We start from the raw sequence: 25190 nt of genomic DNA on the forward strand, positions 1-25190 counted from the left end.
TTTATACTGGACCATGGTGGCTTTCCCAAGCTAGTGAATGGGTTTTAAGGGGCCTTCCATGGCTTCAAGGCTGATCTGTTGGCACCTCAAGCAGCAATGGATAGGAGGGAGTCGGGGTCAGTGGCTGACTTTCTGACTACATTACTGAATACTGCTACTCAGGAGTTGCCTTAAAGGACTGCTAAATCTAATCAGGTAAGGATGTCAGGATGTTGCCCACTGACTCCAAAGCCTGGCTTCAACAATAGGCTGACTTCTGCATGGACATCCATAGTCTATTCCTCTTCAAATGCAGCAACCATGTCCTTCAAAGGGTGTGAGCTTTCCCGCACCTGGTCAGTTGCTGTTCAGGGCCAGGATTATGGTGTAAGTGATGAGTACAATACTATGAATATTTATATACAGTTTTCCAACAAATGTTCGCAGTGCTGTTTACATAGATATAAAAAAATAAAAAAAAATGGCTCCCTGTCCCTAAAGGGCTCACAATCTTAAAAAAAGAGAAAGAAATATAAGATAGAGACCAGCAACAGCCACTGGAGGGATGCTATGCTGGGGATGGAAAGGGCCAGTTGCTCTCCCCCTACTAAATAAAGAGAATCACCACTTTGTTTGTTTGCTTAGAATTTTGTGTACTGCCCCAAACTTCAGTCTCTAGGTGGTTTGCAACATAAAACAGATTAAAAATGAAAACCTTAAAACAATTTAAAACCGCAGTCCAGTTAAAAAGCTTGGGTTAAAAAAAACAAGTCTTGAGAGACTTTTTTAAAGTTGTCAGAGCCACTTTTAAAAGAGTGCCTCTTTGCTCAATTAGCAAGGGACACTGTGGATATGAGGTGATGAGGATTTATTTTTTCCCCTATAGTGCCATGGTTAACCAGTTTCACATGCTCTGTACAGAGGTTTTTGAGAGACCAGCAGGAGGAAGAAATGCTGTGACTGAAAATATGTGGGATAGGAAGGCTTACCTTTTCTCTGGATCTAGAGCAATCCACTTAAGAAATCCACAGCCGTTTTGATTACTGCCTTAAAGAATGTACTCCCCTCCCCTCTGTAATGTTGTTACATTTATTATAGCATTTCCTGGATAGCATTTATTGTTCTCCGGTGGCTAGGAAAATATTTTCTCCATGTGTATCTCGGCTCTTACAGCTGGCTGGCTGTTAACTGTGGACATGGTTCTGTTTGCACCGCATGGAGAATTTTTGTAATGGATTAATGCAATTTGGTGGGAAGGGGTAAAAAAAAAATCCAACAACCCAGAGAACCAGAGTGATATAGGGGAAAGCAGTGACTGGCCCTGATCCAGTTCTGCGCACTTGCGCAACAGCAGTCTCCTGTGTGCATGGAACCCCTGTCAGATAATTGGCGATAGCACCAATCATCGTGTGTCTGGGGAGAGGGGGAATGCTGGGAGAAAGAATCCAGGCCTCCTGGTTCTCCGCCTCCTGTCTCTGAACAGCCGATTTGGGTTGCTGCTGGTAATGCTGTGGCCATGTTCCTGGATGGGCTCAGGGACTTATAAATACTTCCAGATCAGGCCTAAGCTGTTGCCTGGGCAACAGGGAAACTCTGGCCATGTTTGTGTGGCTTCACAGCTTTTCTGCTTGCTGTATCCCTACCTACCTATTCTGCAGCCAGTTTCCCTTTTTCCTTTTTTGCCCTCCTGCCTACTTGCTCATGGATGCATCAGTTGTCTAGTGGGAGACTTGGTCTTGCATGTCCAGGTTCAGAAACCAGCTTGACTCTGCTTCTATACCGACTACCATGGATCTGTCTTAGCATCCTTCCCTCTCCCCATTTCCTTTCCAGGGCAGGCCCTGGGTTTTGGGCACTCTAGGTGAAGATGGATTTTGGCCCCAATGCCCCGGCTTTAACCTAAGCCACACAGGCTGCTCATTCATGGGGTCAAATGACCAGCCTACACAGATGACCAGTGAATGGGTTGCCAGAACCTAAGGGGTATACTCATGGGTCAAATGGGCCGTAACCCAAAGTTTGGCTTTTAAAAAGCCAAACCTGCCAAGCCAACCATTGGTCTATCTAGCTCAGGATTGTCTTCACAGACTGGCAGCGGCTTCTCCAAGGCTGCAGGCAGGAGTCTCTCTCTGCTCTATCTTGGAGATGCTGCCAGGGAGGAAATTTGAAACCTTCTGCTCTTCCCAGAGCGGCTTCATCCCCTCAGGGGAATCTCTTCTAGTCTACCATTCATATGCAACCAGGGCAAGCCCTGCTTAGCTAAGGGGACAAGTCATGCTTGCCACCACAAGACCAGCTCTCCTCCCTCTCCTGCTAGCCCGAGGATACTGTGGGGAAAGAGTTGTCGGTCTCTTATGGGGGCAAAACCCGAATGCTCCAGAGATGAAAATGTCTTGCTGTTAATTTGGAAATCCAGTCTGAGACCATTTCTGGGGCAAATGAATGCCGAGGCAGGCAATCCGCAAAATTTAACCCTTTTCACCCCTGAAAGTCGGGTGTCAATTGGCCAGCTGCAAGATATGTGCAACTGTGGATGTTGGGACCACGTATAGCGAGGTCCACCTGTATAAGGCAGCTGCATATGTTCATATACTATTCTGGTCCCAATCTTTCCAGGATTTCCCCTTCCGCTTCTGCCAGAAATGTCACCGGAATGCCAGAAATGCCACTGGAAGTCATTTCTGGTCTTACAGGAACTGTGAATAGGCAAAAAAAAGGGCTTGAAATTACCCCTGCGAAAATGGAAACCAGGTCCCTGTAACCTGACCGTGCATAGCCAGAACCGCGATAGGAGAATCCGCGGAAAATGAGGGTCTCCTGTATAAAGATTTTAAGAAAACTAAAATAAATGAAAGCTCTCTGGCTAAGCAGAACCAGTTCTTTGGGCCCTGCTGCCTTGTTTTTGCTCCAGTGGATGAACACGGCCACTTTCAAATGGTGGAATTTGCGAAATCCACATCCCCACCTCAGAAAGAGCTCCAGTTCTGACTCCCTTCTAGCCCCTCCCCTCTAACGGAGGCATCTTTCCAACCAACTGGGCCTGCCAGTCAAGGCCCTTGGTAACTGAGAACCAAGATTGGGACCCCTTTGAAAACCGCTCATGCTTTGCGGTGGTGTGGCTTCCAGACTGCGAAGGGCGCAAGGGGGGGATGTAAACATTGTCCTGCTATTCAGCCGGCTACATAAGGGCATTGAGCTTGACAAGACTCCTGGTACCCTTGCGTTCCGCTTTCACCAAGATTAGACACCGATATCCTTTCCCGGAGACACACAATCCCTCCGGCTTGTTTTCACCCTTAACAATTAACCACTGTGGATTCAAGCTGGGGCTCCTCATTCTGCCAATGCGGAGGCGGCTGCTCAAGCACAGGGAGCCATCCACCCAATACTTTCCCCTCGTGGGAGCTGGAAAACAGTTGCTCTCCACATAGGTGTTTAGCCATTCTGTGCCTAGACACAGACGAGAATTCAGAAAGTGGCTACTGCCCCTGCTAACTGGGCAAAATACTGCATCTTTTAAGTAGCAGTCCTCTGACATTTAGCGGAGGGAGAGCATATGTCCATATTCTTCTCAGCACTGCATCCTTCCTAGTGGCTGTTCACTAACAACTCCCTTGTGTCTTTTTTGTTTTGATATTGTGAACTCCTTGGGGACAGGGAATTATTATTTCATTTCTTTTGCTGTGCACATCACTTTGAGGAGATTTCTTTTGTTTAAAAACAGTATATAACATTCTTGATGACGACAACAACAAAATTGCTGGGCGCTGTTCAAAAGCATAGGGACAAAAGTTCTCTTCTCAATGACTATTGGTTGGCTTGGGCATATTTCTCAACGTTCTTCCATTTTAGGGCTCGTTCACACCTTCCATAGGAACATAGGAAGCTGCCATATACCGAGTCAGACCATTGGTCCATCTAGCTCAATACTGTCTACACAGACTGGCAGCGGCTTCTTCAAGGTTACAGGCAGGAGTCTCTCTCAGTGCTATCTGGAGATGCCAAGGGAGGAACTTGGAACCTCCAAGAACTTGGAACGCAGATGCTCTTCCCAGAGCGGCCCCATCTCCTAAGGCAGGGATTCTCAACGTGTGGGTCCCCAGATGTAATTGGACTTCAGCTCCCATAATTCCCAACAAAAGGCCACTGGGGCTGGGGATTATGGGAGTTGAAGTCCAATAACATCTGGGGACCCACACATTGAGAAACCCTGTCCTAAGGGGAATGTCTTACAGTGCCCACATGTAATCTCTCATTCAAATACAAAGCGGGGCAGACCCTGCTTAGCAAAGAGGACAATTCATGCTTGCTACTACAAGACCAGCAATCCTCCCATAGACCTGTGTATATATGATTTCTGGTTACTGTACCCTTAATGACTAGAGCTGTATGTGTGAACCAATCCCAAAAGCTCTGTGTCCATAGAAATATGGAAGTTCCCCCTGCATTGTTGCAGCTGTAATGGCTCTCTTCCCATGCACCAGTCAACACTGGATGAATGTTGTCATCTGTCATCAAGGGATGGATATGTTTAAGTGAACCGGGCCTTGGCAGAGAAAGAACACTTGTAGTGATTGTCTTCAATGTGTGAAAATTCAATTCTGCAAAATTCAATTCACAGAGAGAGTGGACAGAGAGAAAAATGTCTCCCTCTCTCACAACACTAGAACTAGGGGTCATCCCATGAAACTGAACGCCAGGAACAAAGGAAGTACTTTTCCACACAGCACACAATTAATTTATGGATTTCTCTGCCATGGGATGTGGTGTTGGCCACCAGCTTGGGTGACTTTAGAAGGGGCTTAGATCAATTCATGGAGGATGAGTCTATCAATGGCTACTAGTCTGTTGGCTATAGGCCACCTTCAGCAAAATGCCTCTAAATACCTGTTGCAGGGGAGATATAGCAGGAGAGAGGGCATGCCCTCAGCTCTTGCCTGTGGGCTTCTCAGAGGCATCTGGTGGACCACTGTGTGAAACAGGGTGCTGGACTGGATGGGCCTCCTTGGGCCTGATCCAGCAGGGCTGTTCTTATGAGTAGGGGAAAGTTCCCATATGGAAGAATTTGCCACCCCACGGAGCCCGGCCTCCATTCCCCAACCCTCTTCTTCTTCTCCCCCACCCTTCAATCTTTGGCCATAGGCTCAGGAAGTTTTAAATTTTCCTTCTCATTAATTTAATCTCATAGTTCCCAGCAATTTCCATACGTTTAATTTAAACTCACTGTGGGGGGAAGAAACCACAACGCCATTAAAATGCAGAAATTGCAAACTTTATAAGGGCAACGTCAGCAGAGCGGAGAACTGTTTACTGTTGGCTGGTCCCCTGGTTGCGGTGATTAGCGTCAGACTGTACCCCAAAGCACAGCATTTCCCTGTCAGCTCTTTAAAATGAGATTCTAACGTGCCAAGAATGCCATTAATACCCAAGGTCCTATTAAATGCTTCATCTTAGTGGGAAACGAGCCTCTTCCGGCCTTGCTGCAGGAATGGAGGAACGGTCTACATCCCCAACCGAAATGGAACTTAAGAATGTATGTCGTGAGGAATAAGTCATCACACTTGCTCCCCAAAGGGTCCAACGTGGCCATCTCCATCTCCTGTCCGCCTAGGGTTCCTCAAACAAGGTAAATATACAGATCCCTGCTGACCAGGTGAAGAGGCACAACTTAGGCCCGCCAGCTGTTGTTGGACTGCAACTCCCATCATCCCCAGCCACAGTGGGAATGATAGGAGTTGCAGGCCAGCATCCGCAGCCCTGCTTTAAAGTGGTGACTCTCTTATATTTAGCAGTGGGAGAGCTGGGCCAGATTGCCCAACAGGCGAAATAAGTGCCACGTAGGGCGCCAGGCGGGGAGGGGTGCTGCCAACCTGGGTCTTATGTGCCAGCCAGAGCCAGCCAGCAGGGTGATGCCTGACTGCTAGCGGGTGTGCACACCGTAGGAGCCAGCATGCACACCCAGGGCAGGCAACCAGAATCACCTGCTCACCCAATGGGAGGCATCCACCTGGATGGGTAAAGGGGGCAGGAAGGGCGCCAAAGCCAGGCTTCATCTGGGGCAGCCCCAATCCTTGGGCTGACCCTGAGGGCAAGCAACTTCCCTATTCAGCTCAGGAGAGCCTCTCCCCAGTGCCTTTTGCTGGTCTCTCCTCTTAGATTGTGAGCACTTTTAGAACTGGGAACTAGCTTCTTTTCCCTTTTGCTATGTACATAAATCTCCTGCTAACTGAGCAAAGAGGCACCCTTTGAAGTGGCAACTCTCATATATTTAGCAGCAGGGGGGCGGTGGGGAGCAACGGTCCCTATTCAGCCTAGCAAAATGTTCTTCCAGCGGCGGCGGCTGGTGTCTCCTTCGGGTTTCTTTTTAGATTGTGAGCGCATCTGGGACAGAGAACCATTTCCTCACGCCTTCTTCTGCCTAAACCACTTTGAGAACTTCTTTGTTGTGGGTCCTGCCACCGCACTCCATCCCGGCTCTGCTCCTGAATCCTCGTCCTTTGCTCATCAGCTGTTTAGAGCTCAGTGCTGCCAAGGGTTCCAGACGGACAAAAGGAAGCCCTTCACCACACAGATGGCATCATCATGAATTGCGGGAATTCCCTGCCACAAGATGTGGTGATGACCACTAGCTTAGCTGGCTTTTAAAAGCGGATTAGACAAATTAGCAAACTACTCCTACTAGCTGAGCAGAGAGGCACTTCCAAAGTGGCGATTCTCTTCACGGGGGAGAGCAACCGGTTCTTTCTGACCTCAGCACAGCATCCCTCCAGTGGTTTTCTGTGTAAACGGCTCTGAGAACTTTTGTCGGAAAGTGGATTATAAATATTCATAATAACAGTAGTTGGAGAGGTCAAGTCTATCTGTGGCAACTAGCCCTGATGGCTGTATGCTCTCTCTAGGTTCAAGGGCAGGATTCCTCTGAGTGCCAGTCGCTGGGAGGCAGCATCAGGAGATTGGCAAGATGCTGGCCTAAATGGAACCCAGTTGTCATCCAGCAGAGTTGTTCTGTTCAACGTGAAATAGATTGGGAGAGAAGTACATAGGAACAAAGGAAGCTGCCATATACTGAGTCAGACCCTTGGTCCATCTAGCTCAGTTTTGTCTACACTGACTGGCAGCTGCTCTCCAAGATTTCATGCAGGAGTCTCTCCCAGCCTTACCTGGAGATGCTGCCAGGGATCGAACCTGTGACCTTCTGCATGCAAAGCAGATGCTCTACCACTGAGCTATGGCCCCATCCCTTAAGATAAAGGCATTGCTACCCTTGTCAAGGCCCCATGTTGGTACAAACCTGATTGTTTCCTTTCTAATTGATCTTCAGCCAGGGCATTCCAGCACAACATCGTTTTTCTTCATCAATGTACAGGCAATTCCACTTATTGTTTAGATTAATGGCAGTGCCTATGCAAACGAAAGGTTAGCAAGCGGAGCAGATTTTTTTCTTCATTCCTCGTAACCTCTTTGGTGTGTCTAATTTAAATTCTTCTGGCATGAAGTCTTTGTTATTTTCACTATAGCTTTTTTGTGTCTACAGAACGAGGGGGAAAACACACCATTCTGCTTTCCTTTGTATCAGAGAAGTTATTTGGGTCTTGGATCCTAGTAGTGTTTACAGGATTGGGTCCAAGCTGGCATGAAAAAATGCCACGGTCAATTGTGGAAATCAATTCATAAAAACAGTCAGGAGGTTTGCTGACAGGAGTAAGTTAGAGCAGGGGTTCCGAACCTTGGGCCGCCAGATGTTCCTGACTTCCACTCCCATCATGGGAGGGGGTGAAGGGAGTCGGTAGTCTTAACAACATCTCAGAACCCAAGGTTGGGTACCCCCAAGATGGAGAGCTTAACCAGAAGGCATCCAGAGTTAGAAGATGTTTTATCAATGCCATCCAAGGTGTCAGAAAAGGTTAAAAACTGGAGCAATACTTGTCAGCCCTTGGGCACGTGTGAGTCCCTGATGGTAGCCAAGGTCAACAATCACCAGTCAGTCAACCCAAGAGGAATGGCATCCGGGCAGAGTAAGGTCAGCAGCAGGTAGGAGCAGAAGAATGGTTAGCTCAAGACTGATTCCTTATATCCACCACCATGCAAACTGTGTTTAACTTACACTAGACTCTGTTCTTCAGTATTTCATTAGGCTCCTGGGAACTTGATCTTGTGGGAGCCTAAATAAATTAGCTTCCAAAAACAGTCCTTCAGGTTCTCTTTTGAGAATTTTAAGGCCCTGTATTTTCTGAATATTCCATGACTCTTTAAATACTTAACAAATATCAGCAATGTGGTTTTTTCAGAACATTTTAAATGGGAAATTCCCCCGCAGAAAGCTCAATACCTTCAATCAATTTGAGATCTGATTTAGCATGCATATTTGACATGTTTAGTAAGCAAAACTAAAAATGCATCATATCAGTTTTACAGATGATATACATATTTCAGATGAACAGCCAAACACATTATTTTGTTGTTGTTATTATTCATCATCTAGGAGCATGGCAATTTACACTGCATTTGAAGACTGACATACAATACGTTATATTAATTGATATGCAACAACATCTGACTTTTGGCAAGATGGCCATTTGCAAGGCTTCATAGTTGATGTCATCTGGAGAGATGTTGACAAGCTCAAACACTTGCATTTCAGATTTTGAGGTTCCCATCCCCCAAAATTTATTTATTTATTTGTTTGTTTGTTTTAACACATTTGTACACCGCCCAAAACCTACATCTCTGGGCAGTGCATCTTTTCAAAGATTCATGCATCTTTCAATACTGATTTTGAAATTTCACATTCTAAATTTAGCAAGAAAGTTGCTGTTCTGGTAGGTGTTGACCATTTTTCAGTATTTGCTTCCATTCTAGAGATTTCCCCAGGAAATCTTTTAGCAGTAACGGATTCGGGATCATTAGAAACTGTTAAATATAGACGTATGCCTTGTCAGGGCTAAGAAGATTGTACTCTATGATTAAGCCTTGAAATATTTGACTGGTTTTGTCGTCACTGAGTTATCTTGTGGAGAGCATAACTTGTCACTCAGCGGAGCAATACTGTGGCATCACTGTTTCCATTTTCCTTTAGCTACAGAGTTATAAATGTGTCATCAGGGAGAATGCTTGCACATTCGATCATGAACAGTCTCTGTAATAAGTCTCCCATTGTGTCAAACTGATATATCTAGCTTGTGTGTCGTTTTATTCTGAGAATTTGACCTGATGCTGAGCACAATATCTTCCACATGCCCTTAGGGTTGCCAACTGACTCAACCCTGACTATTCCTGGAATTTTTTCCCTTCCAGTGGCCAATGTCCAGACTGACACTGCACTTGAGGAATTATGTTGCACAGTTGTTGTTTTTAATTTAACATATTTTTTATACTGCCCAAAACTTACATCTCTGGGCGGTTTACAACCAGATAAAAGCAAAGGTAAAACATTAGTTAAAAACAAAAACAAGAAATTTAAAACAGCAATTAAATTAAAAAACAACAACGATATTCTAAAAACAACATTAAAACAATTAAAACAATATCAGTTAAAAGCCTGGATGAACAGATGTGTCTTTAAAAACTTTTTAAAAATTGTCAGGGATGGGGAGACTCTTATTTCACTAGGGAGTGCATTCCAAAGCCTCGGGAGAAGGCTCATCCCTGAGTAGCCGCCAGACGAGCCGGTGGCAAATGCAGACGGACCTCTCCTGATGATCTCAATTGGCGGTGGAGTTCGTGATGAAGAAGACGTTATGACCAGCACCTTGTATTTTGCCCAGAAACATATCGGCAGCCAGTGTAACTCCTTCAATATGGGAGTGATATGGTCTCTCCTAGATGCCCCCGAGACCAGCCTGGCTGCCGCATTCTGGACCAACTGTAGTTTCTGGACTACGTACAAGGGCAGCCCCACAAATGCAGAGCTGCGCAACTTGGACCTTCCTGCAGATGTTGGACCACAGTTCCCACAATCCTTGACTATTGACCATTGTGTCTGGGGCTGATAGGAATTGTAGTCCCAGCTGGGGGGCCAAAGTTGTGCAGCCCTGCACTAATGCAAGGATGTTGCACTAGCCAGATGCGATAAGTCAGGAGCTTGTGTTCCTGGCTAAGTGCCGTTGTGCTAGTGCAAACATGTTTGCTCATACGTGATAAGGTGGTGTGCCTCCTGCAGTGAAACCTCTTTTCAAGCACAACTCTGAACATCCCTACAACTTCATGTAGCTGGGCAATTATGTTGCCCAAGGCAACTTCGTACGTAGCATGAATGCAGTGTTAATGACGGATGGCAGCCAACGTTTTTTTGCAATATTGTTTTATTGATTGATTGATTGCTAGTTAAATTTATATACCTCCTTTCATTAAAACAATCTCAAGGCGGTTCACACAAAAAAATTAAAACAAACTATAAAAATACACAATTAAAATATTAAGCTAAAAAAAATAAAAACATGAATCTGACTAACAAGATTTAAAATACAAAACATAAAATAACCATGCAAAATACAATACACAAAGAAGAAGCAGTAGACACAGTCATATAAAAGCCTGGGTAAGAAGCCAAGATTTAACACACTTTCTAAAAACTGTGATGGAGACCGAGGAGTGAATAGTCACCGGGAGAGCGTTCCACAGTCTGGGGGCAGCAACAGAGAAGGCCCTGTCCTGAGTGCACGACAGCCGAGCCTCCCTCCTTGTCGGCACCTGGAGCAGAGCCCCCTCAGATGACCTCGTCAAGTGGGCAGCAACCCTTGGGAGCAGACATTCCCTCAGGTATCCAGGGCCCAAACCATTAAGGGCTTTAAAGGTCAAAACCAGCACCTGTTTCTGTTCACAGTAACAAGCCATTAAATATTGTTCACAATAACAAGCCCTTACGATCTCCCGGCTTGCTTTCAGGGTCACCTGGAGGTTGATTCGGATTCCTAGAGACTGCAGGCCAGTCCTGCAGGGTTGATAACCCTACATAGGAACGAAGGAAGCTGCCATATACTGAGTCAGACCCTTGGTCCATCTAGCTCAGTTTTGTCTACACCGACTGGCAGCGGCTTCTCCAAGGTTTCAGTCAGGAGTCTTCCCCAGCCCTACCTGGCAATGCTGCCAGGGAGTGAACTATGGACCTTCCGCATGCAAAGCAGATGCTCTATCACTGAACTATGGAATGGCCTCATGACTGGGAAGCCAACCGTTGGGCAGCTCCAGTCTTGTGAATGATTGGTGGTGATGGACACTAGCTTGGATGGCTTTAAAAAGGCTTAGTCAAAATCATGGAGGACGCATCTATCAATGGCTACCAGCCTGGTGGCTATAGGCTGCCTCCAGCCTCAGAGGCCAGTTGTCTCTCAGGACCAGTTGCAGGGGAGCAAAAGCAGCAGGAGAAGAAGGCATGCCCTCACCTCTTGCCTGTGGGCTTCTTGGAGGCATTTGGTGGGCCACTGTGTGAAATATGATGCTTGATTAAATGGACCTTGGGTCTGATCTAGCAGGGCTGTTCTTCTGTCTTTATAAATGCGTATGACTCTTTGGCAGAACGTCTTTGCAAATCCTACTGCATTTTCTCCCCCTTCCTAGTGGTGTTTTCCATTCTGGTTGCGTGTGTGTGCCCCTGTGTATCCTGGTTTTGCATCTGAAAACTACAGCAGTATATACGGGAGTAATCAAAAAAGCTCAAGACAGATATCAGCTTGAGGAGAGAGATTGCTGGGAAACCACAGACATTCCTTTTAGGACAGACATATACATTTTGAAAGTGAAGCAAACCTATAAGGAGCAATTGGTTCTTCCTGTTTGCAGGAGAAGACGGCTGTGCGGGTTATGAACTGGCTGCTGTCTGTTATAACAAGTTCAAAGCTAGCTACCTCCCTTTCATTTTGCCATCTAGCTACTAAGAGTGTTAACTGACTATCTCTTGTGGCAATCATGAAGCCTATTCCCACTGCATACGTTGTTTACAAAGTATAGCAAACACAAACAGATTGGCCTTTCCCTCCCTTTTTTCTTTTTTGAGAGAGAGGGGAGGGGAGAGAGAGGCAGGCACTGAATAAACACTTAAATGGCCAAATATCCCAGAAGTCTGCAAGGTGGGGGAGTGAAAGAAACCCAAATATTTGCCTAAGTTTTTTGGGAGGACTGAGAATCCATGCTGGAGTTTTGGATTGGTACAAGAAAGAAAGCAGTGGAGCACCATGCCATGGCAGGAAAAAAACCCAGAGGATAAGAAGTTCATCTCAAGTGTAAGAGCAGGGTTTCCCAACCTTGGGGTCCCCTCCCAGCTGACATTGGACCACAACTCCCATCATTCCTAGCCACAGTGGCAGAAGGATCTGAAGCGCTGATTGGGTTCTGCCTTACCAATGGCTCTTTTGCTGCTGCTGTGGTTGATTTGTACTATTTAGTCACGTACGTTATATGATGTAAACCACCATGATACAGAGTTTTAAGAACAACTGCATAAAAATGATCTCAAATAAAATAAAGGCTAGCTGTCGCTAAATGCAGATCCTGGTCTGAGTTCTGGATGAAATTAAGGCTGAAAGCATAGGATAATAGGATGATAGAAGAATCTGCAAAAGATAACATGGATGTCAAGAGATCTCCAGAAGGAGAGCTCTGCAAGTCACGAAGATTTTGAAGTTAAGAGCAATCTTTGTTCCCAAGGTATTGTAACTCAGGGCACTTAGCATCTGGCCAGATTTCAATGTGAAGGGAGGAAAAATCTTATGGAGCTATAAATGTCCTCATGTAATGTGCCCCTAATAGCATTAAGAGCTCCAAAATGGGCCTCTCATTTGTTTGCCAAACAAAATATTTGCCTCCATTATTTTGCAGATAAGAATGACAGCTGAAAATGAGGAATGCTTTGCAGGCAGAGTTTTAAGAGTGATTCTCCCATGTTCTGGTCCCCATCCCTGCAACTAAGGACTGCAAAGTTCTTACTCAGAGAAGCAGCCAGTGACCTAAGCTGTGCTGGCTACTCTAGAGTAAAAATCCAATCCTGACTTGTGACGATGTATTGCCAATTGGTTTATTTCACCCTAGTTGTGAGCATGATCATTTTGTCTGGCGTAAAAAAAAAAGCCCTTTAAACTGGGCCATAGGACACGGATTCTGGAGGTGGTGCTGTAACTTGTATTTCTAGGCCCCAGTCAGGCTTCTGTTTGGGACTTGCAGGGGTAAAGCTAACTGTCGAGTTGGTGTCAACTCCTGGCGAACACAGAGCCCTGTGGTTGTCTTTGGTAGAATACAGGAGGGGTTTACCATTGCCTCCTCCCGTGCAGTATGAGATGTTGCTTTTCAGCATCTTCCTATATTGCTGCTGCCCAGTATAGGTGTTTCCCATAGTCTGGGGAACATACTGGCGGGGATTTGAACCGGTAACCTCTGGCTTGCTAATCAAGTCATTTCCCCACTGTGCCATTAGTTGGTACCACTGCTGAAATTCCAGGTTCCCTCTGAAATTCCAGGTTCCCACTGGGAAGCTGTTGGGTAAAGGGGAAGAAACACCTCTGGTAACTGCCTAGCTAGAGTCTCATATCTCCTCTGTGCTCGCTCACATCAGTGTTCAGGGGCTGAATATGCTTTCACCTTCTTTAAGGACAAGCAAAAAGCTCTCGGTTGAGATAGCTGTAACAGTTGTGGAGGTCAGTGCCAGTTAATTGTGTCGGGTCCTCTTTCCGGCTGAAGTCAAAGATCTATAGCAGAAGGTATGTGCTTGCAAAACTAACTTCTTCATGCTTCTCATTTGCAACAATCCCTATCTAAAGCCCCTCAAATCATTTTCTTCAGCTGCCTGTGGCTCCATCCTGAGTTCATGTATGCAGTGTGATCATTTCTGTTAACTGACGTTACATTTAACTCTGCTTTAAAGAGCATCCTGGTTAAAGGAAGCAGGGTCATGGTGGGAACCATTAATGACAAGGCATTGTGAAGATTCTGGGCAGTATACTCTATGGTTAGGATGTCCCTGAGATCTGACTGGATTTGGAGCATGCCAGGCCTGGTGAGGTCTGAGGATGAGGCTTTAGTGCACAGGTCTGTCTTCTCCTGTTGTACACCCTAGCTTCATCTGCTGTTAGGATCCTGAAGGATGCTAGATTTGTTATGGTCGGAAGCTTATTGGACTTGTTCTCATGGTTCCAATCCGGGTAGGAGGAGCATCCAGCCAAGGCGGGGAAGCCATGTGTGCTCCTGATCGGCAGTCATGGGTTTGCAAAAATCAAGGTGGGTGGAGAGGAGAGTGATTGTGTGGGAGCTGGGAAGGATGGGCATGGCCAACACACATTCTGTCCCCAGCATTTTATCAAGAGTGGACAAAACGCTGTCCTTCCCAGCTCCCACAGGATCACTCTCTGCGCCCCCCGCACCCGATCTTCACAAACACACGACCACTGATTGGGAACATACACAGCTCTCCTACCCTGACTGGGTGCTCCTCAAACTTTTATTTGGATTGTGAGAATGAGCCCAGTGTGGCCAGGGGCAGAGATAGCTGCCTTCTGGAACATCCCAGAATGCCAATCCCCGCTGCTGTGCCAGAGTGATGGGGCGGGTTGTGCCCCCGGCACATGAGGCAGGCACGGTGCCGCCAGCTTGCCTCTCCCCGCATGTGGCCAGGATTGGCCAATCAGGGAAAGGGCCAGGCCGGTTAAAGCACTGGACAGCCTCTATGCTTTGGGGTTGCGGAAGTATTTTGCCTGACTGGGAGCAGTTGGCCAAAGATGGTTTGGTGCTTCCTATAGACTCCTCTATAGTCCGATTGCAGCATTAATGAAAAAGGGGAAGTTGTTTGTGCCTTATTTCTTTAGGCATTTATTTAGTTATTTGATTTATATACCACCCTTCCAAAGGTGGCTTAGGGCGGTTCACATTAAAATAAAAAATGCATAACAATTTAAAAAACCAAGTAAAAGCAGATTAAAATTATAATTAAAACTAGATAACATTAAAACTAGGTATTGTTAAAAGCCAGGCTAAAAAGATGGATCTTTAAGGCTCTCCTGAAGGCCTCCAAGGAAGACTGCACCGTGACCAGTGCAGCAAATCATACAACCTTACAAGACTTTGAGTGTCATGAAGCACTAACAATAAAGATATTGAAATGGTTATATGAACAATCAAGCTTCATAAAACAAGGGTACCTGTGTCCATCTGACCCCATTTGTACAATATTTGCCCATTAAAATTTATCAAAGAATTTAACCCGAAAATATCATGCCTACAAATGGTGGGGTGTTTTATTTTTATTTATTTATTTATTTTTGCATGGTCAGGATCCCGTTTTAAGGAGCCCCCTGTATTTTGTAAAGCATCCTAAATTAGAGGGCAATTCAAAGCAATCAAATGGGAAGGTTTCAGAGTGCAGGGCACAGATGTAAACCTCGGTTACCCTGCAAAATGGGTCTCAGATGCCACTAATATTGCTCATATTAAAACTGGGAGAGCGAGAATGCTTTCATCTTATTTTAGTTGAAGGGAGAGGCACATATCAAAACTAATTATCTGTGCTCTCTTGCTGTTCCAGATCACTATGTCTTGAGATTTCATATAAGAGGGGGTATTATGCCAAAGGCCAGGGGGTAACAGGTTCACTCCAGTAGGGCTGAGAGAGACTCCTGCCTGAAGCCTTGAAGAGCTGCTGCCAGTCAGTGTAGGCACTCCTGAGCTAGATGGACCAATTGTCTGATTCGGTATAAAGCAGCTTCCTATGTCCCTATGGTGGTAATGGTCCACCAACCAAGCAATGGTAGTGGGTGGGTGTGTATTTTTTAATATCCACTTGCCACTAGTGGCCAAACCTTCACTTTAGTATTCATCCCCTAACTGAAAGATAACACAAGCATTAGATAGGGCTTTGAGGGATTGCTGTTTACGAGCTTGCTATAGTAAATGGTGCCAAAGTAACCTGAGATATTAATTTCGGCATTCACCCGAGCAAAGCAATCCCTTTCCCCTTCTCCTTCTAACCCTGCAAAAGGGGTTAAAAAGAAAGAGAAGGATCCGTCAAGCTCCAATACTCATTACAAATGACCTCATTTTATAAATAATGGAAGGAAAAACAATACATTCGACAGAAATGAGATTAGAGTATGGGAGGGGAGGAAGATGAATTACAAATGCCGGGATGTCTGGTAGTTATTCCAAGGAAGATAAATTCTTGCTTTAAAAGGCCTCCAGTGGGGCAGTGCAATTGTTAAGGATGAACTAAACAAGCAGAGCGAGAGCGAGCGAGCACGCAACTCCTTTCCTTCCATTTGCTGCATTAAAACCATGATAGCAGAAGAGGGCTCTTGCCCATTTGGAGTGAGATGCCAGTAAAACCAGGCCTCTCGGGATCCGTTGCTGACTTTGGGCTGGTTCACACATGCACTGACATCACTTCCTCTCGCATCACTTGATTCCTCAACGCTTGGGCCTAATTCTGGCACACAGCAGAAGAGGCGATCAGCCTGCACCACCTCAGGCACAGGCCAAGGTAGTGAAGTGCTTGAGGCAAGGCCCTAAGTGCCACCATGCCCTCTATTCTTGCTGGAGGCCAGCCACCTTTCAAAACCAAGCTTTGAAAGTGGCGTGGGGAGTGGGGAGGAGGGGAGGTTGACAGCAGCCTCGTCTTGTCTGCTTGTGTTTCTTGCAGGTTTGCAAGGACTGTGAGCAGAGGCACTCCTTGCAAAGTGTGCAAGGGTCAAATTGTTCCCAAACAGTTGCTTTGATGGCCGCTGGCATTTTGCCACCCTGCCAGTGGGCCAATAATCTGCTGCCTGAGACCATTCGCCTCATGAAAGGGCCGCCCTATGCATTTGGGGACTCGCGTGTTGAATGTTTCTCCATACAATCAATAAGTTTCTACATGTAGATAACTAGATGTCAGGGGCTTTTTGGAATATATATAAAATATACTCTGCAAGTGCTACCTAGAATTTCAGCGTGAAGTTAGAAGTGTTGCCAAAAAGCACACAAATCTCAAGATGATAGGTGCTGATGCTTATTTATGGAACCAATTTACATCATGATGATGATATCAATGACAGCTGGCTGGGTTTTCCAGGAGATGTACACGTTGGTCAGGTCAATGGTCAGGCCGGTGAACCCTCTGACTCTTGAGGCTAGCAATGACTAATTCAGAGACCAAGCACAGTGGCTTTGTGTCTACCCCTTAGTTATATTGATTCAGGGGTGGTCCTGAGGCAGTCACCTCAGGCAGTGGATTATTTAGGTTTTATTAGAAGAGCAAGAAGATACCTCCCCTCCCACTTGAGAACTTCTTGGGGGACCAACCTGATCCTTCCAAGCTTTGTAAAGAGTGTGGCAAGGAGAGAGAAAGCTGTTGTACCTGAGGAGGTCAGGTGTGGCAGGAAGAAGCACACTATGGGAGCAGGCAAGGCAAAGTCAAATAAGCAGGAGGCAAAGAGCAGCCCATAAGGAACAGGCAGGGTCCACGTTCAAAAACAAGCAAAGAATTAGAAGCCAGGGAAAGCAAGAGCCAGAGCAGAACAAAGGTAGCACACACCCACGACAAAGCTGCTTCAGCAAACAGTGTAGGCAAACTGAGACCTTAAATACAGAGCTAGCACTGCAGCCACACCCAAGCCTGGGATGTCTCAAGGGGGTTGTGCCCTATTTCTTAAGCGCTGGCTGCAGCGTAGCTGGGTGGCTGCTGGTGGGGGTTGGGGTGCTTCCGGTTCATCCTCCGACTCAGAAGGCACAAGTGAGGGTGTGTGGAGGGGGTCAGCAAGTGCTGGGGTTTCCATTGGCGGCGGCGAGGGCCCCTCAAAGCTTCCCTTGTCCTGAAAGTCCTCTTGGTCAGGCTCAGGGGTCGCAACCACTTCACCCCGAGAGCCCCCTGGTGTCCAGCTCAGGGGTCATGACTCATGACCCTTTCATCCTGGGATTCCTCCGTGTCAGACTTGGGGTTCATGACAACGACAACCTTCCCTCCTCCCTGCCCCTTGCACCACTTCACAAGCTTGCAGAAGTTGGTTCTGAAAGGAGGCTGGCCCCATCAAGCGCTTGGGACAAGGCAAATCTTGATGCTTTGGCTCAGGCACTGCAGTATCCTGGTCCACCCATGGATTGATTAAGAATATAAGAACAGCCCTGTTGGATCAGGCCCAAGAATGCCCATCTAGTCCAGCATCCTGTTTCTCACAGTGGCCCACCAGATGCCGCTGGAAGCCACAGGCAGGAGTTGAGGGCATGCCCTCTCTCCTGCTGTTACTCCCCTGCCACTGGTACTCAGAGGCATCCTGCCTTTGAGGCTGGAGGTGGTATACCTGCCTTTGAGGCTCTAGGGTGATACATCCACTCCTTAGATGTGGCCATTGCTCCCCAGCAAGGGCTGTAACTAAGTATAAACTAGCCAAAAAAAAAAAAAAAGTCATTTTACAGTATTTGGGGCATGTTTTAGGTGAGGTAGGAGATATTGCCCTTTTGCTTATCTCTGCAGCAAACACAAAGTGTATACCTTGCACCAGGCAAAAAAGACATTCCAGTCCTCCGACTCCCAGCACAAAATGCATCCTGGTTTTGCTCACGCATCACGCCAATGGATGAGCAGAAAGGTTCTTTACTGCAGCAAAGCTTAGGATGGCCTGGGCATACAAAAAGTCAGGGAGAGAGGCTTTATCTCAACTCCCTTCTAGCTATGCATCCTCCCTCCCACACCAAAAAGTGATTTTTCTCCTCCTCCAGTCTTAAGTGGTACAGTCCATTCCAGCATTTGGAACTCTACCATTTTGTTTGGCTGCCAGTATGGACCAGGCCTCTATCACTTAATGTGAAACAGATGGTCCTTCCCTGACCCAACCCTTTTACATTGCGTGGAGGCTTAGCTTTGCTAATCAGATTTGGTGAGGTATCCCTTGAAAGAATGTGGATGTCAGGATCTGCACATGAAGGCCCATGGTGTGTGAGGCAGCGAAGGCAGCAATACAGCCACTGACCTCCTGGGCCAAAGCTGGAGCAAAACTGAAATCAATGGAGCAACGGAGCTAATGATTCCCTTTAGGATTGCGTCATTTCATTCAAACGGAGTTGTGGCAGGGAGATTTGGGAAAACAAATCAGAATCCATTATAAAGGACGTGATCAAGGCTGTTGCAGTCTCGGTGTATTGCTCATATTATGCAAACATGCTAGGTGTAACAAGCCAGTCCCACATTTTGAACACATCTGGATAAGCCTAAGGAAATGAACAAGGAATGTGCAAGGAAAATGCAGAAACAAAAAGAAGTGTTCGGCAAAGATTTGGGGGTTCTCTTTACTCCCGATTTCCAGAACCAGTCACAGGAACTGACTGCAGTTTGCTCTTGGACAATCCAGAAACGTGCTAGATTCTTTTCAAGGATGCATTTATTCTTAGATTTGAAATGGTCTGGCCTAATTCTGAAATTCAGTGCATTGTTTCAGGATTACGATTGGATCTTTAAAGATCTTTAATAAGTGTTGCTCTGCTCCCTGCCCCCCAGATACTTTCCCAAAAACGCTTGTGGGTGAACGTTCAGATAATCACCTTGGGCATGATCTGTTATCTAAATTTGAGTAAAATATGAGTTGAGTTTTTAAAAAGCCCAGTTTGGATGACATGGCAACCCTCAGTAACACTCACTTGAGGTTGGTTCCTCATTGTCCAAATGAGGGAAAATCCCACAACCACGGATCTGTTGCCACCTTCAAACGGAGGATTGAAGGTAGCTTGCTGTCAATTACAACAGCAATGTCAATGACGACAGCAATGAAGGCACCACTGAGAGACCTTCAAGGCCAAGTTGAAGACAGATCATCCTGGAGAGAATCTATCTATGTGGTTGCTAAGAGTCGACACCGACTTGACAGCATGTAATCAATCAATCAATCAATCAATCAATCAATCAATCAATCAATCAATCAGCTTGCTGGAACTGGAGATCCGTTGACCCCATTGTGACATTCGAATGCAGCGATCTGGGCTTTGTGCTCAAGCTCCTCCTGCAAGCACATCCTTTCTCATATCAGCACCAATGGTTGCCAGCCAAGTGACGCGCTCGGCAGAAGAGGAAGAGGGAGGGGGATTGTATGTGGAGGCAATGGAATCACAGCTGCCGTATGCAGTATGATTCTTGGCTGAGGATTATGGTAGTCCAAAAACAGCTGGGAAGCCTAAGCTGAGCAGGTCTGTACTAGATCCTACATTTTAGATATAGAGCACAGGGGCCACAACAAGTAAGGCCCTGTTGTATTCAGGAATCAAAACTCTTGAATGGATGGGTGAGTCGCCCTCACCAGGGTCTCTGCTTTTAATGGGCATGGGGGCTCATCGGTTACACAGACCAGGGGGAGCATTTTCAAATCCACAAGCATGCGTTTCCTCCTCCACTTTTGAACGAACATGGCGTCAACAGGCAACACTCCCTCCTGCCTGTTCCTCATCCCTGTTTTTGTACCAGCAAATGCTTTAAACTATCAATAATCATAAGGCCGTCGCTCTCAATGGAGTTGACAGATTACATCTCTTGAGTCCCTTTATTGGGCCTTGTTCCCCAGAAAAGCTTGCAAATTGCTCAGATCTCAACTAACAAAGCCGCTGTTAGCTCTCGGGAGCCTCTGGATATCCTGCGCGATAACATGTGAATTGCTGAGAATTACCTGAGATAAAATATCCTTTACAACATCAAAGTCACCCATTTCCAAGCTGTCAGCTGCAGGTATGTGAAAGTTCTGACAGGCCGAAGATGGAAGGAAGAGATAAAGGGGAAATTAAAGAAAGGGGGGCATCGGGGAGTCCAATTCCGTGAATGGGGAGGAAAAATAAAACTTTATCATTGTTGTGCACTAGAGTTTCTGTGATGGGGATTAGCCCAAGCTCCTCTGAGGTGTGAGCAAAAGCATTGTGGATATGATTCTAGAAACTGGCAACCAAACCTCGCAAAACTTCAGAGGACAGGCTGTAGCCTCTGGTTACATAGCACACAATGCATGCTTCACAACAACGCCTGGCACACAACTGATATCAGTCTTCAGTCTTCAATTCTCTGGTTTTTTGAGAGCTGATGGGCACTGTCCTGGTTTTTAATGTCTGAATGTGGGGTTTTGGAGCTCATGGAAACACGGCTCCATAATCCCAGATGGATGGAGAAAGGCTGTGGTTCTGTGGAGCACAATCTACTGGGAAGTTCTCCCATGCAAGCCCTGTTAAAATGCCCCCTCTGGCAAAGGTTGGCCTCGTTTAGCTGCCCCCCTGCTCACTGGGCCGAGGGTCACCTTTGCAAAATGGCAGCTCTCCTCATCTTTAGCAAGGGAAGAGCAACTGGCCCCATTTGTTCCAGCACAGCATCCTTCCCAGTGGCTGTTGCTGACGTCTCTCTTGGCTTTCTTTTTAGATTGTGAGCCCATTGGGGACAGAAAAACTACCTTATGTGTTTATTATTTATTTTTCTATGTCAACCACTTTGGAAACTTTTGTTGAAAAGGGATATATAAATAATCGTAGTAAGAGTATTTTGGATACCACTGGGTAGCCGCTCGAATCTTCCTCCTAGGTTGTTTCTTTCTTCCTGCATCCCTCCCACTCCTGTGGATAGAGGTCTCAGCTTTGACTCTGGCCTGTGAACTACCGTTTCTGCAGAACATCTTGGACCTCATAGGGACCTAAAACACAGGAAACTTGCTTTCTCCTGACCATCTAGCTCATGCTGCCCTTTTAATGTAATCAGGGGCGTAGCTAGGAGAGAGGGGGCCTGTGTTCATCCCTCTCTCTGGTGGCCCCCCAGAATGCAGGAGATAATGAAGAAAATAGGGAGGGAGGGAGCTGGAGGGCCCTCAGGAGCTGGGGGCCTGTGTTCTTTGAACCCTTTCGCTCAATTGTAGCTACGCCCCTGAATGTAATCTCTTTAAACGACTGCTGGGCTGGGCATACGTAAGCTTTGAGTTACACAGAACTGTTTACAACCACAAGGATCCAGCTGCTTTTGAAAGACAAGGTAGTCTAAACTCACGAGGAAGTTGCAGTCACCAACCACAAATACTCCACCTACAGTTGAAGCGAGCTGAACTTCAAAGGCCAGGGGGGAGAGCATCAAGGTAACAGCCCTCCTGCATTGCTCCTCCCCAAAACCTAGCACTCGGAGGCAGACTGCCTTTGCATAGGGAAGTTCCATTTACTTATAGGCAGCAACTGATAAATGCATCCTGACCTCCATGCATTTGTCCAATCCCCTTTGAAGCGATCAGCCTTCATTTTGTAGTAGTAGAAAGGGATTGTTTGCAAGTCAAAAAGTGGGGAGGTGACAGGTGTTTCAAAGAGCCATCATACCGGATGGTGAACTGTTAAACTATTCCCCACAGTTTTCTTTCTTTTTTAAAAATTAAACAAAAACTGGCAGGTTTTGGACATGCCCTTATAAATCCTGGCAATTCTAGACGGATTCAGTGATCGTTGGGGACTACAAGGGGGGTCCCCATTTTAGCTTTCCCCCCCCCCAAAAAAAATGCATTGCCTGAGTCAGATTACAGCTCCCTCCTGGCCCTTCTGCTGGGCTACCTATGAAATAACAGCTCTTACTGTAACCAAATATTTCCATTCAGGAAAGCCAGTGCACAACCAGCAACGGAGGAGACTTCTTCATTCATTCCCAGAGGCTGGTGAAAGGTCCTTTGTTCGAAGCATAAGCACCTGGAGAGGATGTTGCTGGAGGCCCGGAGCCCTCGGGGTCCACGGCTCTGAGCAGCTGTGGTGGGCCCTTCATACTGAAGCCCGCACGAGCCATGGCAGAACCAATCTCAGCCGAGAGATGTGTCTGCTGCACTTCGTGTGGTTGGCTGCTTAGTTCATAATGGTCTGAGGAAGCGGCAAGTAACGTCTTTTCCATCAGGGTGCCAAAGCAACCAGTCTGGCACCATTCGGTTCGAACTGGAAGCCCTGCAAATCAGGCACCGGCTTCTTGTTTCCTGGCCACCAGAGCTGCTGGCAGTTTGGACCAGGATAGGAACATAGGAAGCTGCCTTATACCTAGTCAGACCATTGGTCCATTTAGCTCAGTATTGTCTACACTGGCCTGCAGCTATTGCTACCTGGAAATGCTGCCAGGGATTGAACCAGGGACCTTCGGCATGCAAAACAGATCCTCTATCACTGAGCTACGGAGGCATCCTCCAAGGAGAATATCTTACAGCAGACAGTGCTGTAGCCACCCATCCAAATGCTAACCAAGGTAAACCTTGCTCAGCAAATGTGCCAATTCATGCTCACTGCTGCAAGACTTGCAGTCTGGCTCAGGATCCTGCTGGACAGGTGATCTCAGAGAGCCAGTCCTGTGCCATTGCTTGCTGTAAAGCTCTAGGATCTACTGCACTCTCTGTCCATCCATCATTGAGGGAGATCACCAGGCCATCCCCTTGCATGACCAGCAGGGTATCTGACCACCTATCTGACCCTGGTTAACATTCCCCTCAAATCCTTGCCACCTCTGAACCCCTGACAAGCATCTCCTAAGCCTCAGCAAGGTCAAGCCTCCTTTGAGTCACAACAACATGGCCAGTTCAGCTGGTGAATTAGCCGGAGGCGTAATGAAAAAAAGGAAAAGGGAAAATCCAGGTGAGCGCTCCCTTAGAGTAAGGTGGGGAGGCGAGCAAACAGATTAATGGCTGAACAAACACAATTTCCCCCAGAGAGTCAAGTTGCTAAGGCTAAAGAGTAGGTACAAACTCTGGACAGGGATGTGTGAACCAGCTTGAGGTCAAGCCAGTTTGCCATCGAACCGGACCGGCTCGATGGTTCGCCCTCAAGCTGGACCAGGCCCAGTTTGGCTCGGCCTTGAGCCAACCCCTCCTCCGCCAGCTCAGAGCTGGTCCAGGGTTCGAAATGTAAATATATACATATACATATACATATATATATATAAACATAGACTCACTGCCAGGCCCAGGGTCATTCTGCTGCCTCCAGGGGTGCTGCTATGGCTTCAGAGGGGTGTGTGCGTGTGTCTCTGAAGCTTCCCTTTCCCCCAGGTTTGTTTTTTTTAACCAGTTTGGCCAATTTGGGGGCCTTTCCAGCCCTCCCCCAGCTCGCGGCAGCCATTTTGAATGCCGCTGTGCATGTGCACAGGCTATTTGCGTACCCAGTCCGAACTGGGCAAACCGGTTTTGTGCACACCCCTAACTCTGGAGGTTTGATAGGGCCAGATGAAAAACCATCCTTTGGCTGATCTACTTTTGTTGGGCTTTTAATCCCTTATAGCTCTTGTTCTTTTTTCCTTCCATGCCTTAGCTGCTAGACCAGGGCGGCACAACTGTCACCATTCTGCAGATGCTGAACTACAACTCCCATCAGACCTAACTACTGGCCACTGTGGCTGGGGATGATGGGAGTTGTAGTTCAAAAACTGCTGGACAGCTGACATTGTACACCCCTGTACTAGACCGTAAAGCATCCTTCTTGCCTGTTATTGCCATTGTTCTTAGGACAGCCAACAGAATGATGAATCAGGAGGGTGCAGCTGAGTGTAGCTTCTTGCAGCTACAGGATCTCTTTCTGACCTGCTGCTCTGGTGGTGCCCAGGAGCAGCGAATCACAGGCTTGATACAACGGAGGCTCCACTCTGTATTGCTACTAGAAAGGGTTCAGGTGATGGATTCTTTCTGCTAGAACCCCATGTCTAATGAGCACGACGCCTTACTATTGCATATTTGTGCTTTTTAAAGACTGCGATGCTAAAGTTTTCATGTGTTCTCTTGATCCAGATAAGCCAAATGTGTGAATCCAATACTGATTTCAAGTCTCAGGTTCAGATAACTCTGAGGGACTGGAGATTTCATGCATGGAGGTTGAGTTATCTTCATCACTTCCCTCCTTTTCCTACGTTTTAAGGAAGACTCTAGTCTGAAGGGAAGAGCTGATCCCACCTTTCATTGCTCAGTGCTTCTCATCTGTATGGCACAGTGCCTGGTGTTCTCTTTAAGAAATGAGAGAAACTTCTGGAAAGATTTGAGGATTTTCTTTTTCTCTTCTTCCATATCATACAATACCCTGCATTAAAGCTTTCTGAGTAGCAAAGAAACCGGGTTGGTTTCATAGGGAGCTACCGCCTTCCCTAGCTGAAAATATTTCCGTCGCTTTAACCGTTTTAAGTGTATCCAGAGCCTAACAGAAACAAGGACAGCAGGACAATAACAGGGATTTTCCTTTGAAACAAAATATACAGAGGTTTTTCTGTGTGTTTCTCCTTCTATCTTCCAGACCTTTCTATTTTGTTTTGGGTT

General features: G+C 46.6%; 1 protein-coding gene across 8 annotated transcripts in view; it reads left to right on the plus strand.

The window, feature by feature from the left end:
- Positions 1-25190, plus strand: part of ALDH1A3 (aldehyde dehydrogenase 1 family member A3) — an 89644-nt gene that overhangs the window by 23298 nt on the left and 41156 nt on the right. For 4 of the 8 annotated variants that reach the window (XM_053273062.1, XM_053273063.1, XM_053273065.1 and 1 more), the window contains exon 3: positions 13559-13667. The exons of the other annotated variants lie outside the window; for them this stretch is intronic. The gene's annotated coding sequence lies outside the window, so the exon portion shown is untranslated. The remainder of the gene's footprint in view (positions 1-13558; positions 13668-25190) is intronic. 8 annotated transcript variants of the gene reach the window in all.

This window comes from Hemicordylus capensis, chromosome 10 (assembly GCF_027244095.1).
Source record: "Hemicordylus capensis ecotype Gifberg chromosome 10, rHemCap1.1.pri, whole genome shotgun sequence".
NCBI lineage: Eukaryota > Metazoa > Chordata > Lepidosauria > Squamata > Cordylidae > Hemicordylus > Hemicordylus capensis.